This window comes from Portunus trituberculatus, chromosome 17, assembly GCF_017591435.1.
Source record: "Portunus trituberculatus isolate SZX2019 chromosome 17, ASM1759143v1, whole genome shotgun sequence".
Taxonomy (NCBI): Eukaryota; Metazoa; Arthropoda; class Malacostraca; order Decapoda; family Portunidae; genus Portunus; species Portunus trituberculatus.
Genome location: NC_059271.1, coordinates 28,018,674 through 28,036,600, shown reverse-complemented (window position 1 = coordinate 28,036,600; position 17,927 = coordinate 28,018,674). Strand labels below are relative to the sequence as shown.

Genomic DNA, 17,927 nt, shown 5'->3' with positions numbered 1-17,927 from the left:
CCTGGACAGAATAAGGGTGACAAGAAGGCTTTGTGCAGCGAGGCCGGAGGAGGAAGGGAAACATGGAATTAGCAAGACCAGAAGAAGAGATAGATAAATAGACTGATTAATTCATTGATTAAATAAGTGAAGGACTCACTGACTGCTTCAAACATCGCAGCAAATGGAACATATAACATTAATCAAAAGAAAACGGTGGCGTAAAAAGCGGGTGTCTGCATGGCACAGCAGCGCCAATGCGATATTACACCATGACCTCAATGAAGCCCCATAAGGTTCCTGGACGCATAAACCAGCATGACATAGTAGAGCATGCATTTTAGAACGCAAATTGTGGTGTTGACACAATGCGAACATCAATACCAATAAAAGTCAGTAATCTTGCGTCTCCGGACTCGTGCGAGGAACCAGTCTTTCAAGAGCTCCCCTCGCCACCTTGCTCCGCCTCCTTCACGGAAGTTGGCTGTTCCATGAAGCCCCAGATGAGCGCCACCACCACTAAATATATATTGATTCCCGTGACTATTATGAATAATGTACTGCTCCCCAATATCACACTGGAAATTTAATCCGCAAGACATCAACTGAACCAAGAAATGCTGCAGGATACAATCAACATAAAAAGAAAAAAGCCTCACTACTGAACTTCCATCGAAAAGTGTAGCAGAAAATGAAGCAGAGTAAAAAGTTCAACAGTCACTTTCGCTAACATATCGTCGCGAGCCCTGTAAGTCCCCGCGTCCATTATCTTAGATACGATCTGCATTGTTATCATTAGTAGAAATGGCGGCGACGGGGAGGAGGGTGGAGTGCAGAGGGCGGAGGGTGGAGAGCGGAGGTGTCTCGCGTGCCGTCGCCCCACATGCCCCCCTTGGTATAATGACACCTGTGCCGTGAGTCAAAAGGGTCGGAGGGCTTGAGTGGGGCAGCTGAGTGATGGCCAGTGATACGAGTATAATACGGGCTAACAATCGCCATCCCTCCCCATCCCCGGCCACAGTATAACATACCACACCCCACCCCTCCTTCCTTACTCCTCACCCCTTCCCACCTCCTGACAACATCCTACTAACCCACCTCCTTGCTACTGCTACCGACGTCATTCGGTACTCAACGCAATATTTCTACTCCAACACTCCCGCTGCGGCTATTACTCGTCCAGCTACTATCGCCGCCATTGTTACGGGGCCTCTGCTCCTACCTCTTCGCCCACACACACACACAGACACACACACGCCCGGTAGCTCAGTGGTTAGAGCGCTGGCTTCACAACTCACAAGCCAGAGGACCGGGGTTCGATTCCCCGGCCGGTTGGAGATATTTGGGTGTGTCTCCTTTCACGTGTAGCCCCTGTTCACCTAGCAGTGAGTAGGTACGGGATGTAAATCGAGGAGTTGTGACCTTGTTGTACCGGTGTGTGGTGTGTGCCTGGTCTCAGGCCTATCCCAAGATCGGAAATAATGAGCTCTGAGCTCGTTCCGTAGGGCTGTCTCGTCAGAGACTGCAGCAGCAGCAGCAGCAGCAACAGCAGTAGCAGTAGTAGTAGTAGTAGTAGTAGTAGTAGTAATAATAATAATAATAATAATAATAACAATAAAAATAACAATAATATGAAGAAAATAATAATAATAACGATAATAATAATAATAATAATAATAATCGATAATAACTAAAATGTTGATTAATTACCATAAAACACTTTGCCATGCATCCATTGCCTTCAGTGACCACCTGCAGTATGTATGGCACACTCGCCACACAATCAGTAAGTTTTCTATTGTGAACCACCGATCCATCAAACGTCTGGTACTCCACGTCAGGCAAACACGATGAAAAATATCACCATAGGCCACTTTTTCTCTTGAACCCCAACAAAGATACACGCCTTTACCCTAATAAAAAAAAAGTTAGGATGCGTCATTGCAAACGAAAGAGGATTTAACTCTTTGACTGCTATGGCTTTTCCACCAGCTTAATGTTATGGTGCAAGTTTGGAGCTCAGTTTCGAAAGACTCTTGGCAGCAAAGGAGTGATGGAACAGTTAAACCTTCAGTGTCTGTAATTTTACTTCAACACAAAATACACTCAAACGAGACAAAAGCTGCCACACTGCCATCACCAACCAACGCATCAATCAATCAACTACTACCTTTTTTCTTTCTTTTTCATGAACACTACAAATAGAGCGGGAGCAACGTAAGAGAGGGACGCGAGAGTACACAGAGTACATATAAGCAAATACATTCCGCGCTATAATGACAAGCTTTTAAAGTATCATTTTCTCGGTGCACTTCCAAAACGAGGATACACAAAATGACCAGAACCTTTTTTTTTTTCCTTTTTTTCTTTTTCCTGGATGTTATAGGTGTCCATTGGTGGGAGGGGAGAGGAATGCATTAGTTATAGAAAGGTATCGATTACACACACTATGGTCAGTATATGGTGTGCTCATGTATGCAGTAATAACCCCCACACACACACACACACACACGAGGTAATAATAAAAAGCTGAATTGTGGGAAAAATAATCATCGTGCATCAACACAAGCAAAAGAAAACAAAAACAAAAGCAATATATCTCATCATTTTACTTGTCCTTTCATTATCAACTTCACGACGTGCTGAGTCAGAGCGGGTGGGTGGGGAGGAGGGAAATGGAGAGGGGGATGTAACACGCAGATTACTAGAAACGTACATAAGGAGGATCATGATATTTGTGGAAGAAAGCGTTACCAGGAAAAGCTAAACATAAATGGTAGAGTCAGATTTTGAGGATAAAATGAGAGATAGTAACAATATGCACGTCACAGTTCTTCTGATTCTGAGAGGAAAGGCGGGCGTGAGGTGGCATGAAATGAAGTTACGGGGAAAAAGAAAAATAATAATAGTGATAAATAAATACATTTGCAGGGAGTCCATTTACTCTTACTGAGAAATCTAAACAAAGAATAACAAGAAAAAAAAAATTACAATGGTTCCCGAGACTGTCTTCTTCCACGCCCCCAAAACTCTGACACACAGGTATTGGTGGAAGGTGGTTGCTTAAAGGCTGAAACTCCTGGAATTGTTCTCCATTAACGACTTTTCACAAACTGCATTCCATTTTACTATCTACTTTTCTGAGCACGTGAGGAAGAAGACATTACCTGAGCAGAATTGTGTTGATATTAATTTGTTTCAAGGTCTCTTCACTTGTTCTGGCAAAATTAAGTAAAGTGATCGTGTGTGTGTGTGTGTGTGTGTGTGTGTGTGTGTGTGTGTGTGTGTGTGTGTGTGTGTGTGTGTGTGTGTGTCATATTATAACTTATCTTGCGCAGGCCAACACACACACACACACACACACACACACACACACACACACACACACACACACACACACACACACAAATAATACTAAAAAATGAAACACGCAAAACAAGTCACTTTTCAAAAAGCTTCAATATTTTCCTCTTTTTTTTTCAAACAATATAACACCAACCAATAGTAATTCGCCATAATAATTCTCGCCACGTACAGTCAGTTACTTGCTTGGATTAATGTGTTTATCCTGGTCTAGTATCTATGCGCAAGAGCGAGTGATAATTTCTACAACGGGTCTGGCCTGTCAACACCAATTGTATTTATGATCACTTTACATATTTCAACCTGTAATTCATATGCATTCAGTGTGAGTGTGTGTGTGTGTGTGTGTGTGTGTGTGTGTGTGTGTGTGTGTGTGTGTGTGTGTGTGTGTGTGTGTGTGTGTGTGTGTGTGTGTGTGTGTGTGTGTGTGTGTGTGTGTGTGTGTACTTGTGCCTACCTAAAATTCAATTACGCATATTACTCTATGAAAAATTTTACCCTAAACAGTTCGCCTAGATGATAAACTTTTCCAGCCTAACCTAACCTCTAACATACCTTCCCTTGCCAGTCCTTATAAAACCCAACCTTACTTCACCTTACTTTACTTTTTCCTCACCTTCAACAAATCAGCATACCTAACTTTACCAAATCATAACCTTATATTGATACACTTCACTTTGTCGATCTCAACCTGACTTAAACTTACTTATCTCACCCTTACTTTACCTTATCATACATAACCTGATACAAATAACAACCTTACGGAACCTAATCTTACCTGACCTTATCCAACTTAATCTTCTCCATACTGAGATGCATTTTACCATGATTTTGGGGTATGATTTTATTTTATTTGCACTAGGAATGGTCTATGGAGATCAAGAGATTAATGACCATAGTTTTCACTATTCTAATTCCCCACACAAGTTTCTGAAGCTCATAAAAATCTCTAACTAGTAACCAGAATAAATATGAAAATGTGGCATGGTACTGAAGTGGTTAAAGCAAACTAATTCATCAGCGGGTCTTTGAATTACAGTAGTTTCTTCGTATGCATTGCTCAAACGTTGTTCTCTCCGGCATACCTTCACACTAATTCATCACACGCAAGTTTACATATCAGCGAGAGTGTTTCTGGTGAAATGCATTCGTTCCCTTACTCAGGACTCAGAACTATGGATTAACTCCACCTACGATCTCTCTCTCTCTCTCTCTCTCTCTCTCTCTCTCTCTCTCTCTCTCTATATATATATATATATATATATATATATATATATATATATATATATATATATATATATATATATATATATATATATATATGTGACTGTTAGTGACTGCTAGTGACTGACTGTCTCTGTCTGGCTGTCTGTCTGTCCTCTCCTCTTCTCTCTTCTTCTCTCTTTCCCTCTCCATTACACAGCGCCGAATCCCATCCCACACTTGATAAATGCTTTCTGGCTGATGATAACTGAATAATTTACAATGACTTACAAAAGGTGGAAGGAAAGGAAAAGTTAGTGTAAATATTGTTGCATTGTATTATCACTTCAATCTTCATCACATTTCATAATACACATCGTCACTTAAATCTACAGGAAAAATACTTATGGTAACAGATGTGTACCATTGGTATTCTCCAGCTTCACATCACCACCACCACCACCACCACCACCACCAACAACAACAACAACAACAACAACAACAACAACATCATTATCACCATCATCGCCATACGAGTATTAAAACGGAGTTGAGTGGCAAGGCAACAACTATCAGACCGCGCGTGCAAATTTCTTTTCTCTATAACCTTCATCCCTTAGACCTGTCAAACATTGCTGGAAAAAAAAAGGTATCCGCCACATCCATGCACCTCTTCCTAGTGAGTCCTGCATAGGGCGGCCACTGTCATGCGCGCCTGAAGCAAGACCACGCCCAAGCAAGAGCAACAAAGCCGCCCGATAGCGCACAAATAGTTGCTCTTCAAAACGGTGTGTATTCCTCGCATAAACCTCTGCCAAAACTACCGAAATAAAAACACTGGAGAGCACGGGGCAGTTTTCCCAGCGGTATTCCGTTGCCACTGTGGATGGGATGGACATGGAAAAGTGGCGCAATGGAACTCCCTCGGGTTTCTGCGCACCATCAGGCCGCGAAGACTAGGCCCCAACACGCGATGCCTCGAGCGATGCCGTGTATTTTTGCCGCAACACGTTCATTATTCAGCATCTTGTTTGTGGCTCCACACACGATAGATGAGCGGGAGCTGAGGCAACTCCCGCTCATCTATCGTACACTCATACAAGTACACTTTCGCTGTGGCCGCTGCATTCCCTTCCAAATCACCGTCAGAACTCCTCGATGCATGTCCTTGAAAATTCCAAATTTGAATCTTTTATGGTCGCATCTGCATTCCTGGATCACAATTCAAGGTGTCGCCTGAACACTCAGAATAGTGTGACCAGGGAACGGCAAACCACAAGAATTACCAATAACTGCCACACGATCCACCATGTGTGAGCAGGCAAACATCAACAACCACCTCCAGCACTCTAAAACATATTATTCTGCGCCACCTCTACATGTCCCGGCACATGCAGGAAAGACAGATGATGTTCATAATGTGGCCCAACATTATTCAGACATGCGAAACGTGATCTCCACATGCGAACCTGACAAAAAGTTTGGCACATTTCTGTAAAACAGTCAATGCGTGTCTTCATCAGCCTGTAACAAACTGCACAGCCTAGAGCCAGGAAAGCCAGCCTGCTTTGCATCATAATGTAAACCTAGGGCACCTTAATCAAACACATCTGTCTAATCACACACACACACACACACACACACACACACACACACACACACACACACACACACACACACACACATTTCTTCCATCTGGCACGAGATCGCAGCTAAAATCGAGTTAAAAGGAACAATAAATATACAAAGTCTCGTTGCGATGAAACAGTGCACTGGCTAAGGAAGAATACTGCATTAACTATTATCACGAATATGAGGGAACAGAAAGCTTCAGTGTCCACAGTTCATCACGGCACCACCTCACCACCCATCCAGAGGCCAGGCTGCTGCTCTCACAACTGGTCAGCTGGTGCATGTGGGTTCAGTCATCACCGGGGCCTCACAAACCACACTATACACTGCCTCCACCAACGCGTCCTACCACCATCTACACAGCAGCAGATGTGATTGGGTGTGACAATATATCGTTATGAAAGACAACTTAAGGTAAAGAACACATTCCCGAGGGTTCAGCAGGAGCGCTCTGGTTGCGTGCCAGCCCACACCATTCCCGGCACCCGACAGCCTCCATTATTTACTGCGTGGTGTAGTGCCCGACACGCGTTCCTAAAGACCCATTACTGGCTCACTAAGTCTTGATATACACCTCAAATGTCGTCAGCAGTGAGTACACCCACGCCAAGCTAGTGTTATGTGAGGCCATCAGCTGGCTTGACATCCAGGCAGGAAGACAAGTCACGGACAAGGATGCCCACACGCTCTCTATCCCTTGGCTGTAAAATGCAATCCTTAGTGATTTGGTAGCGGGTCGCCATTCAATCCGCACCTACAAGTCACTGAAGGGCCCACACATCGGGGAGTTTGAAGGCAGGTTCTCCATCATCCTCTGGACTTACGTCATCGACACCGAGACTGGGAAGACAGAATTGGGAGCCTGACGAGAACAAGGCTAACTGGAACTACCAACACCACTTTTACACAATACGATTTGCTGCTCCATTAAATATCAGATGATTAATGCACCGAGTCTAAGTCACGCAGCAGAGGGGTGGCACACATCACGCAGACAGGAACCAAAGGGGAGTATTGGGTAACAAGATAAGGAATTATGTCCTAAAAGTGACCGCCCACTTTCCAGTGCAGGTAAGTGAGGCATATATGCTTCGTATATAGTAAACTGATATAATATCAGAAAATTACATTTTCCTACAAAGAAAATTATATATATATATATATATATATATATATATATATATATATATATATATATATATATATATATATCAATTGAAGTATTGCATCACAAGCAACAGACAGCGGCAGCATCAGCAATAGCAACAACATTGGCAGCAATAACAACACAAGAATACCGAAACAACAAAAGATGATCGGCGCTGCACCTTCGTTAGACACACACCTGTAGCCTGGACGCACCGCACCTGCCTTTGTGTGACCTCCCTATAACTCACCCATCGTCCCACACGTCCCACGCTGCGTTGCACTAAGGCGGGAAGGTGAAGGTAAAAGGGAAGGGAGACGCTGCGGACACCCACCCACGCTTCGTCTTCATTCCAGCCACTGCCTTTCTCATTTTCAGGGCGAGCTGTTTCCTCCTGCCCGACACGCCAGATATTCCCAACCAACTCATGAAACAAATCAGGGACTTGGGAGTATTTTCCCGCTGACTTATTTCCCGGCGCCCCGGACCGAGTGATATTGCTAATGAAACACTGATAGAATTCCTGACTTGAATAGCGGGAGAACGAGAGGGAATGAAAATATGTGTCGGTGGTAAGGCTGGTGATACGCGGGACGGATGGAGGGTGAGGGGAGGGTGGCTAGGGGAAGAAGGAAGAGAGGAAGAAGACAAGGACAGCAGACAAAAGCAGAGAAGGGGAGAGGGAGGGATGATGTAAAGGGAATGAAACAGGGAAACACACATCATATGCAAAAGAGTTGCTTCACTGTTGCCTCAACTTTGATTCACGCTCACCATGAAATATAGTCAAAACAAATGAAAAATAAATTAATTCTCGCAACACACTGGCAAGTGGACGAAAAATTTAAATTATGACTGAGAAGGGAAGTGTGTGTGTGTGTGTGTGTGTGTGTGTGTGTGTGTGTGTGTGTGTGTGTGTGTGTGTGTGTGTGTGTGTGTGTAGAAACATACATACATACATACATAAATCAATAATAAGAACCCTCAAATCACCGCTCTCCAAAAGTTCATCATGATAAGCAACCCATATAACAAAAAAACATATTTCACATATCGAAGAATTTTCCAATTTCGTTCTGAATGCGCGTTGATATTTCTCTTCCAAAGCAGATCAAGTCGTAGGAAGGCAATGAACAATAACAAGTAGAGAGTTTCAGAGTTTACCAATGAAAGGGATGCGAGAGTGAAGATGCACGGAGAGAAAGATAACTAGGGATACTTTTAACACCACATTACCGATCCTACACCACTAAGACCACTTTTTTCTACAGCGTGATTACTATAAACACCACGAGGTCTCTCTAATCTTCTGTTGATCCTGGAGAGTATTGTCCATTCCCTTCCTCCTTTCCCATCCTACCATAGGTCTTGGCGACACAGGCAGAGACACGCTGACCAGGCATGCATGAGATAAAGGCTTAGAATATACCAGGCAAGGAAATGTAAAAATAAGCAAAATGTTATATGCAAATTGTGAGAAAAAGTGGGGAAAAAAGAAAAGAGGTTTCCATGAACTCTCTACGTATCCCTGATAAATATGCAAATAAATAAATTAACTAATAAATAAACAGAAAAAGATATACAATGAAAATTTCTCTAAAAAGTTGAAGAAACACTAAAACATTGCATGGAAAAGAATGAAATGTGCAAATAACACAATATATATTAAAAAAAATTGAAAAATAAAAAAGAAACAGTGCACACATACATCCCTGGAAAACAAGATTGATGAGAGAGAGAGAGAGAGAGAGAGAGAGAGAGAGAGAGAGAGAGAGAGAGAGAGAGAGAGAGAGAGAGAGAGAGAGAGAGAGAGAGAGAGAGAGAGAGAGAGAGAGAGAAAATATATGAGAAAAATCTTGACTTTCGGAAGGTGACGAATATAAGTCACGATGAAATACGGCAGGAATATTTCAAGGAGGAGGATGATAAGAGATGGCAAGACTGCTTTATTTATTTCTTGGTGGTGCGTGAGAGCAAGAGGGAGAAGAAAGAGAGACAGAAGGGAAAACAACACACAACACACAACACAACAATACACTGCGGATACCTGGTAGGATTCCGCTGCTGGGATTGTAATCTCTCTCTCTCTCTCTCTCTCTCTCTCTCTCTCTCTCTCTCTCTCTCTCTCTCTCTCTCACACCGTGTTGTTGTTTTTGTTTTGTTTTTACGTTAAGGCCTATCGCGCCTGTAGGCACACTTGAAGAGTGTATGGGAAGCGCTGTTTATCTTCCGCCCATAAGTGGCGCAGGCAATTTTATTTATAGTGGTACTCATATATTAGGGCCCATATCACCACTCAAACTCATCTTGGATGTAACCACCTAGAACCTGGGTATCATGGTGACATGTAGGTAACTTTAAACCACTCGCCAAATGGCAAAGTGTTTAAGGCTGTAAGCGGTGCGATTCGAACCTACACGTGGACGTTTGCCCTATCCCACGCTCACCACCTATCCAGTACGCCACCGTCTCAGTGATGTCAGTAATATTAGTCACAAGAAAATGTATATGACAAATTTACTATAGTAAAGAAAAATAATCTTGGCAGTAAAATTTATCCACATAAAGGGAAAGATCAACACAAAACCTTACAATGAACAACTCTATGTGTGTGTGTGTGTGTGTGTGTGTGTGTGTGTGTGTAAATTTCCTCAACACCACGAACGACGAGGGCGGGCCATCAGCATGCAGGCCGCCGCACTGTAACGAGGTGATTGGTAAGCCGGCGGCCCACACGCGGGAAGGAAGCCAACAACACGGGCCTGGCGGGGTCGAGGCGTCGAGGCTCCGCTGGGATGATAACAAGTTCACCGCCACAAGAGCCACGTATTAGTGCAGCAAAGTTTCCACATGAGCAATCCTTTGGTTATCCTTGCACTGGAAATTAGCCCTTTGCCTTCTGATGATAAAAACGACTATTTGTATTCGTATTTTAGTAATCCACAGCGATTTTTTGAGCAAAAATTAATTGACATAGGGATGAAACATTATGCTACTAAGTAATTCCTCTTGATATACCATTGGCGTCTTTCCAAATTGTATATCAAGTTGCGCCACAAAACCAAAGGAATCAAAATGGTGACGCAGATTAATGGGACTATTTAATGTTAAAATATACAGAAACTCAAGTGTCGACGTACGAGTAACGATGTATTCATTCATAGGTATTGAGGAAAAGAGTTGGGATTTGTGAAGGAATTGTACGTACGATGAATCCTGAGGATGGTAACGCCTGCCTGGATGATGGGAACAGGTGCCGAGAAGTGTGGTGCTGCACTGTCACACAACGAAATACGAGCAATTTGTGATAACTCATTGTTTTCCGTCACATGCTCTCTCTCTCTCTCTCTCTCTCTCTCTCTCTCTCTCTCTCTCTCTCTCTCTCTCTCTCTCTCTCTAACCTCGCCTCTACTCGCATTCCTACAACGAGGAACCTATAAGAATGGCTGTGGTGTTTCAGAGCCATTTCAAATTACAAAGGCATTACCAGGAATGTGAATATTTGAAACAGCTTTCAACAACTTTCAGTCCCGTAAGTGCCATTTCTACGAAGCAGTTCAGCTCAGTATTCATTTACAAAAGCGCTACAGTTTACACTACACAGAAAATGGAATAGTGTGGTATAGTGAGTTGGAAGCGCTTGAGCCAAAGGATGAAAAACGGTGGTGCATTTGAGATCTCAGATAACGTTAATTTAATCACGTATTGTATTTAATAAGATCTAATCATGATTTACACACTTCTCCGTTCAATGTGTGTATATAAAGATTCTGCATTAAGGCGTCAGGTTCCCTCTGTGTCATGTAAGTCACCTGCTTTGGAGAATCGCTGGACATAATACCGATTGAATTAAGGTTTTAGAGAGTAAGATGCAGAGAAAAGACAGTGGTTGCATTTCTCTATTTGACCTATAAAATACACAAAAAAAAAATAAATAAATACAAAGAAAAAAATAAAATAAGGCAAAATATAAAGAACAATATAACAAAATAAAACAAACAACAACATGAAAAAAAAAATTGGTGCATTTTCTCTCTCTCTCTCTCTCTCTCTCTCTCTCTCTCTCTCTCTCTCTCTCTCTCTCTTTTATATATAGCCTAAACACATTCCAGAGTGACACGTGTCCATTGTGCGCTTCCGACAATAACAACCTTCGGCCTGTCCACGCGCAGCCACCATGTAGTCACCAGTCACAAGTTTCCATTGAATAAGCAAGCGTTCAGTTGGCAGAAAGCGCTCCATACAGTTCGAGTTGGTGGTGGCAGCCCCGTGAGCCTTTCATCCCCCTATTACAATACAGGCCTTCCACGACCCAAAAGAAAGACCCGCCGACCAGCCGCCGCTTCTTCTTCTTCTTCTTCTTCTTCTTCTTCTTCTTCTTCTTCTTCTTCTTTGTCTTCCTCCTCCTCTTCCTCTTCCTCTTCCTCCTCCTCCTCCTCTTCATTCTTCTCCTCCTTCTTCTTCTTCATTTTCTTCTTGTTCCTCTTCTTCTTCTTCTTCTTCTTCTTCTCCTTCTCCTCCTCCTCCTCCTTCTCCTCCTCCTCCTCCTCCTCCTCCTCCTCCTCCTCCACTTTTGTTTTCCTTTTCATAAAGTTGAAGGACAGCAGGTAGCACGGCACTCAATCTACTGACTTGAGAGAGAGAGAGAGAGAGAGAGAGAGAGAGAGAGAGAGAGAGAGAGAGAGAGAGAGAGAGAGAGAGAGAGAGAGAGAGAGAGAGAGAGAGAGAGAGAGAATGAATACAAAAAATTTGATGCCGCGACTGATAATGTGGAATCAAAAAAATGCAATAATACTTAATAACAAATACTAATGATCTGTTAGTGATTGTTACGCTGACCGGTGACGCTTGACTCTGTTTTTTTTTTTAACTCTGTGAACTATAGTCTATCTACTGTAAAATGGCTCCTGGATTTAAAACATACTGTAGCTTATTGATAACGTAATTGATCTGATGGGGATAATACTTGTTTTCTGTTGATCAACGCACTTATGACAAGGATAGCTCACGGTTTTCCTCAAGATGTGACAACCACGCATTTCCTGGGACACCATTCAGACTAAGACCCAGCAGCCACTTTAGAGTAGACAGACTATAATAACGCAGTGGTGTAGGGATAAGGTGGTGAGCGTAGGATCGGGCAGACGTCCATGCGTAGGTTCGAATCCCACAATATACCGCTTTGAAGTTATGCCAAAGAAATCGCAGTGTGGTGGAGGCGTGGGTAGCTAGACCACAGCCACAGCGTCCCTGTCACCGCCACACCGCAGCACACAGTGATGGACAATACGAAAGCAATTTCTAACAACTCTACGGAAATTATTTAATGTGCAATAAATATTTATGAATCCATTTGAAATTTTTTTAACTACGCCAATGTAGTTATTAATACCTGATTACTATGATGATTATTTCCACATTGTACTACGCTATGATAGACTACCACGGTTCCATCACTCGCCCCTAGACTCCTTTCAGTAGTTATACACACACACACACACACACACACACACACACACACACACACACACACACACACACACACACACACACACACACACACACACACACACACACACACACCCAACGCAGCGGGGAGCCTCGAGAGACAGGTTGGCTGCGGCAACGCATCAGCCTTGCCGTAGCGCAAGGCAACGCAGCTGCCACCTGCGGGCCCCATTAGTTGCCGTGAGGCCCACTATAAATCATGTTTTGTACCCATATGTATAGATAGTAAAGTTGTTTTGCCTGAGTGAATGCCTATATATGTGCTTGTACGCATGCCAGTATGAAAGTAGAAAGAAAAAAAAAACACACACACACTTACATGCGCGCGCACCTGTACTTTTACAATGACGCACACAAGACAGGTAGTTAAGCAAAGGTAAGCGTACTGCTCCATAACAACTGCGTCTCAGAGCAACACAGCCAATGCAGTGACATATAAAGTTTAAACATGAAGCAAAATTCAACTTGCGACTACAATAACCTTCGGGGGAAAAATATCAAAACCGATCACCAATTTGGCTTCAACCTCAAAGACTTTATTGCCATTTTGTCAGATTCCCTTTGTAGGGAACGCAACACCAGGCTGAAGGAGCGCACTGTAAGGGAAATCAAGTACTTACTACCACCACCAACAACAACAACGATACAAATACTACCACCACCATTAACAGTAACGCACAAACACCAACCACCACCACCACAAACACCACTACCATCACCACCACCACCACCATCATTAGCAAAAATAAAAACATCACAAACCAACACCATCACTTCTACCAATAGCCACCATCATTTCAACCACAACCACAACCACAACCACCACCACCACCACCACCACCAACCACCACCACTACCAACAATAGCATTATAGTTACAGCAACATCAAGAACATAAATACCATCAGCAATAACAACACGTTTAAACTCCACATCAGCATCACACCACAATCCATAGCACAAGAAATAACTCTCTCTCTCTCTCTCTCTCTCTCTCTCTCTCTCTCTCTCTCTCTCTCTCTCTCTCTGCCATCCCCTCAAGCAGGACGAATGAAGCCTTGGTGCAAATATGGCGCAGTACGGCAGGGCTTCTACAAACACGGAATATTAAATCCTGGCAATGCAGCGAGGCGAGACGCAGCCCTGCCCTCCCTCAGGCTCTGGCGGTGGTGGTGGTGGTGGTGGTGGTGGTGGTGGTGGTGTGGTGGTGGCGGTGGTGTGTGTGTGTGTGTGTGTGTGTGTGTGTGTGTGTGTGTGTGTGTGTGTGTGTGTGTGTGTGTGTGTGTGTGTGTGTGTGTGTGTGTGTGTGTGTGTGCGCATGACAAGGCTTTCGCATCACGCTAATGAGTATTTTTTTTTTTTTTTGGGGTGGGCCCGGTTTAGCTTCTTACAACACAGCATGCACAGTGCACATTGTGTTGTCACACTGTCAGGTGTTTTTTTTTCTCTCACCATCCTGCATTATGGCAATCACTCTTTCCTGACTTGTTTATCATTCCAGAAGAGTTGTTGGTGTGACTGTCACTATATATGGAGAAAATCAATTAAATTTTCAAGACAAGTTTATCGTCTGTGCATACCGATAAGGTCTTAAGAAGCTTGCCTCTTCAAGGCTCTGCCTAAACCTTTAATACAAATTCATTCTCCTGTTCAGATTTAGTCATTAACAATGCTTACTTGATCTTATGACTATTAATCAAATAGTAACAAATATGCCCAGATTAATCTAGAAAATTGTAAAGTAAGGCATCTGGAGAGAGAGAGAGAGAGAGAGAGAGAGAGAGAGAGAGAGAGAGAGAGAGAGAGAGAGAGAGAGAGAGAGAGAGAGACTCCAAAGCTATATCTATTCCCTCTCGCACTCCTCCACCATCATCATCACCATTACCACCATCATCACCACCACTACCAACAACAGATAACAATAGCAGTTCTGAGAAAAAAAAAATTTTTCCCTGTAGTATCGGGAAGACGAGTCAGCATCTGAGCTTGTCAGGTTCTCGGCTCTATCCTCGCGGACTTCTAGGGGTCTACAAGCGGGCGAGATTATTTTTTCTTATCGCCCATGAAAAGGCGTCGTGAGGGCGAGATATAGATGAGCACCGGATATTGCCCGAAGCGTGTGGCAGATAAGAGGCGCTCCGACCCCCGCCCAGTGATAACATGTTCCCTAATCTGAAATTCATAAGCCGAATGACCATCAACGATCATTAATGGTTCGTGCTCCTTTCCGGGCGTTGACTATCGGGGTAATAATGTAGGGAAGCAAGGGAATGGGACTGGCAACAGCGAGGATGGACAGGGTAAAAACAGGGCGAGAGATCAGACATGGCTCGGAAAATGAAGAAATAAAGGAAGTGGGGGGGGGATGAAGTAAGACGAGAAACCACACAGAATAATCATCAGAGCACACTTGACTCAAACAGCATTATATAAGAAAGAAAAAATTGAACATACAAAGAATAAAGAGGAAAGAAGGGTGGGTATTGCTTCACTCACCCTCCATAGCTCTCCCCGCCACCAACATCATTACATGTGCTACCCGACCCTGAGGCTTCTGTCCTATATTGGATGAAAAGAACAGACGCACTAATCATCACCAATAAGCTTCTGATACGTTCCACTTTTTAACAATATCACCATTAATTTTATCCTCATCTAAATAGTACGTTAATATTTCTTTTTCTGTACGATTAAGTCATGCAAGCACACTGACCGCACAAGCATCCTGGCGCCAAAATGAAGCAGTTTCCCACCACCACCAAGCCCAATATCAGTGCAGAGAACGGCAAACCATCTACCACCTTTCAGCAGCTCCCTTCGTCCCCACGATATAACACCCAGATGCGCTCTTGAAATATTCAACAGCATAAGCCCTTCCATCACGCGACATAGGATGGTATGCCAAAGTCTCGCTCCAGTAGAGATATCTTCCTATAACACTACGGATGACGCGTAACCTCGGGGCCCAACCTACTTAGACCGCCGCACGCTCTTGTTCCCTTAATATACAAGTACAAACGTCTCTCGCGCTTCCAAACAAGAAACATCCAACGATTAAAGGTGACGTGTGCAGACTGACACAACAGGGCCTGACGACGTAGCGAGAACTGTGACACTAATCTAAGTTAAAGACTGAGCTATAGGCGGAAAGATCCTGCTTTTCGCGGCATCTCTGATACAAATATATACATAGTTTTCGGTCAGTTAGGTCCAAATGAAGAAAACTGCCATTCCTAAAGACCAGAGAAGACAACAACGCAGTAAGGAATGTTTTGGTGCCACAATCCACCTTGGCCCGTTGTTATGACCTCACCACCTTGACGCTTGGTTGTCTGCATCTCTACATAAGAGCTCACATATGTTTTCCACATTTTTTTCCCTCAGCCAGAATCACGACTGTTGAAAATGCCACTCCGAAACGAGGGCAACAGTTGGTCGATGACTCCACTGAAAACTTGGTCATACAAAAATAAAAGATTTATTAGGAGTCTGTTAGTTCTCTCTCTCTCTCTCTCTCTCTCTCTCTCTCTCTCTCTCTCTCTCTCTCTCTCTCTCTCTCTCTGCACAAAAAGGCTGGTGTGCGTGTGCCGCCAGTAAGTGCACTCAACTACTGGGGGCTTTCTAGCGGCTAAGGTATACGAGCAGCTATTGGCCAAGCCGGTGGAAAGCGCTCCGAAATTCAGTTCCAATGAGGTGAAAGGTTCGTCATTCAGCGAGAAGAAAAGGCCAGGCAATAGACGCGATAGACTCAAATGACTCCTGCTTCTCCTCAACCTCCCTCAAACCACCCCCAACTTAAGGGTAGAGCCCATGCAACCTCTCACAGCCCCCACGCGCCACCTATGACACTGCAGGGCGGGAGAGGGAGGGAGTTCATGGGCGGCGAAATCAAGATACGATGGTGGAGAAAAAGGGATGCAAGAGTAGATTAATTTAGTACACGTTACACCTACATATGTTCTTCCGCAGTGAAGGTCCTACTCTACATATTGGCACGTACTTTTGTTCCAGCGGATATTTGAATGATCAATTACCCCTGGATACTATTTATTACTTCTTCCCTTTCTGTTTTAGGTAAAATCACTTGAATGAGTTTCTGTGGTTTTCAGATGAATGTGAATATATGAAAATATATAAGTTTATATACAGAATTCTGGGAGAAGCGTGTGGTGTGTACAGAACAACGTGTGTCCTCACGTGGTAACGCTTTACACTCATAGGCATGAGACTGCTGGAATCAGGTCAAGGGACGTTTGGTCCCTCGAGAAGTGCTGACAGCAGAAATAAGGGCGGTTTGACCACACTCACTGTACATGAATCTATTCATAATTATAGTCCTCTGATTACATGAATTACGTAAGGAAAAGTTACTTATAATTAAGAATAATACAAGCAGCTAAAATACATCATTGAAAGAGTAAATATGAAAATACCTAAATACTGTAATGTAGATGCTACCGATTATTTATCGATGGCGATAAATTAGTTAACGAAAGTTCCATGACGCGTGCGACGTAGAGTGGCGCGATCATGTCATGCCCCAACACACAATACCTACACTTATATATATACATCCATACATACATAATAGTAATAAGAGATCTTCAATTAAGTACAATGTGCATCATTAAGTGACACAGATATACTTCCTTTACCTGGAGCGTGAGATGGAAGGTTTTTTTTTTTTGTGTGTGTAATTCACTGTGTGTGTGTGTGTGTGTGTGTGTGTGTGTGTGTGTGTGTGTGTGTGTGTGTGTGTGTGTGTGTGTGTGTGTGTGTGTGTGTGTGTGTGTGTGTGTGCGCGCGCGCATGTGGCGGCCACTGACCGCGAAAGTGTGCACATTCCTAAAGAGACAACGTACAGTGGAAGTGCCGCGTATGTTCGGTCACTCAGCTTCCTTACATATACATATTATAGGAAGCTCACACGCCATCCATAAGAGATGCAATAATTCTAACATCGAACACTTGCTACTATAATAGACCTGCTAGCTCTTCTTCTCTACCGCACGCAAATTCCCACCAAGAAACATAAAAAAAAAAAAAACAGCATGTAGTCCTCTTGCACAAGTGCAAGTGCCACAGGAGGTTGTGCG

The 17,927-nt window shown here is 43.4% G+C and overlaps 1 protein-coding gene across 1 annotated transcript in view; it reads right to left on the bottom strand.

Moving 5' to 3' along the window:
- Nucleotides 1-17,927, bottom strand: part of LOC123505070 (protein O-mannosyl-transferase Tmtc3-like) — a 1,048,098-nt gene that overhangs the window by 989,831 nt on the left and 40,340 nt on the right. The window lies entirely within an intron of this gene.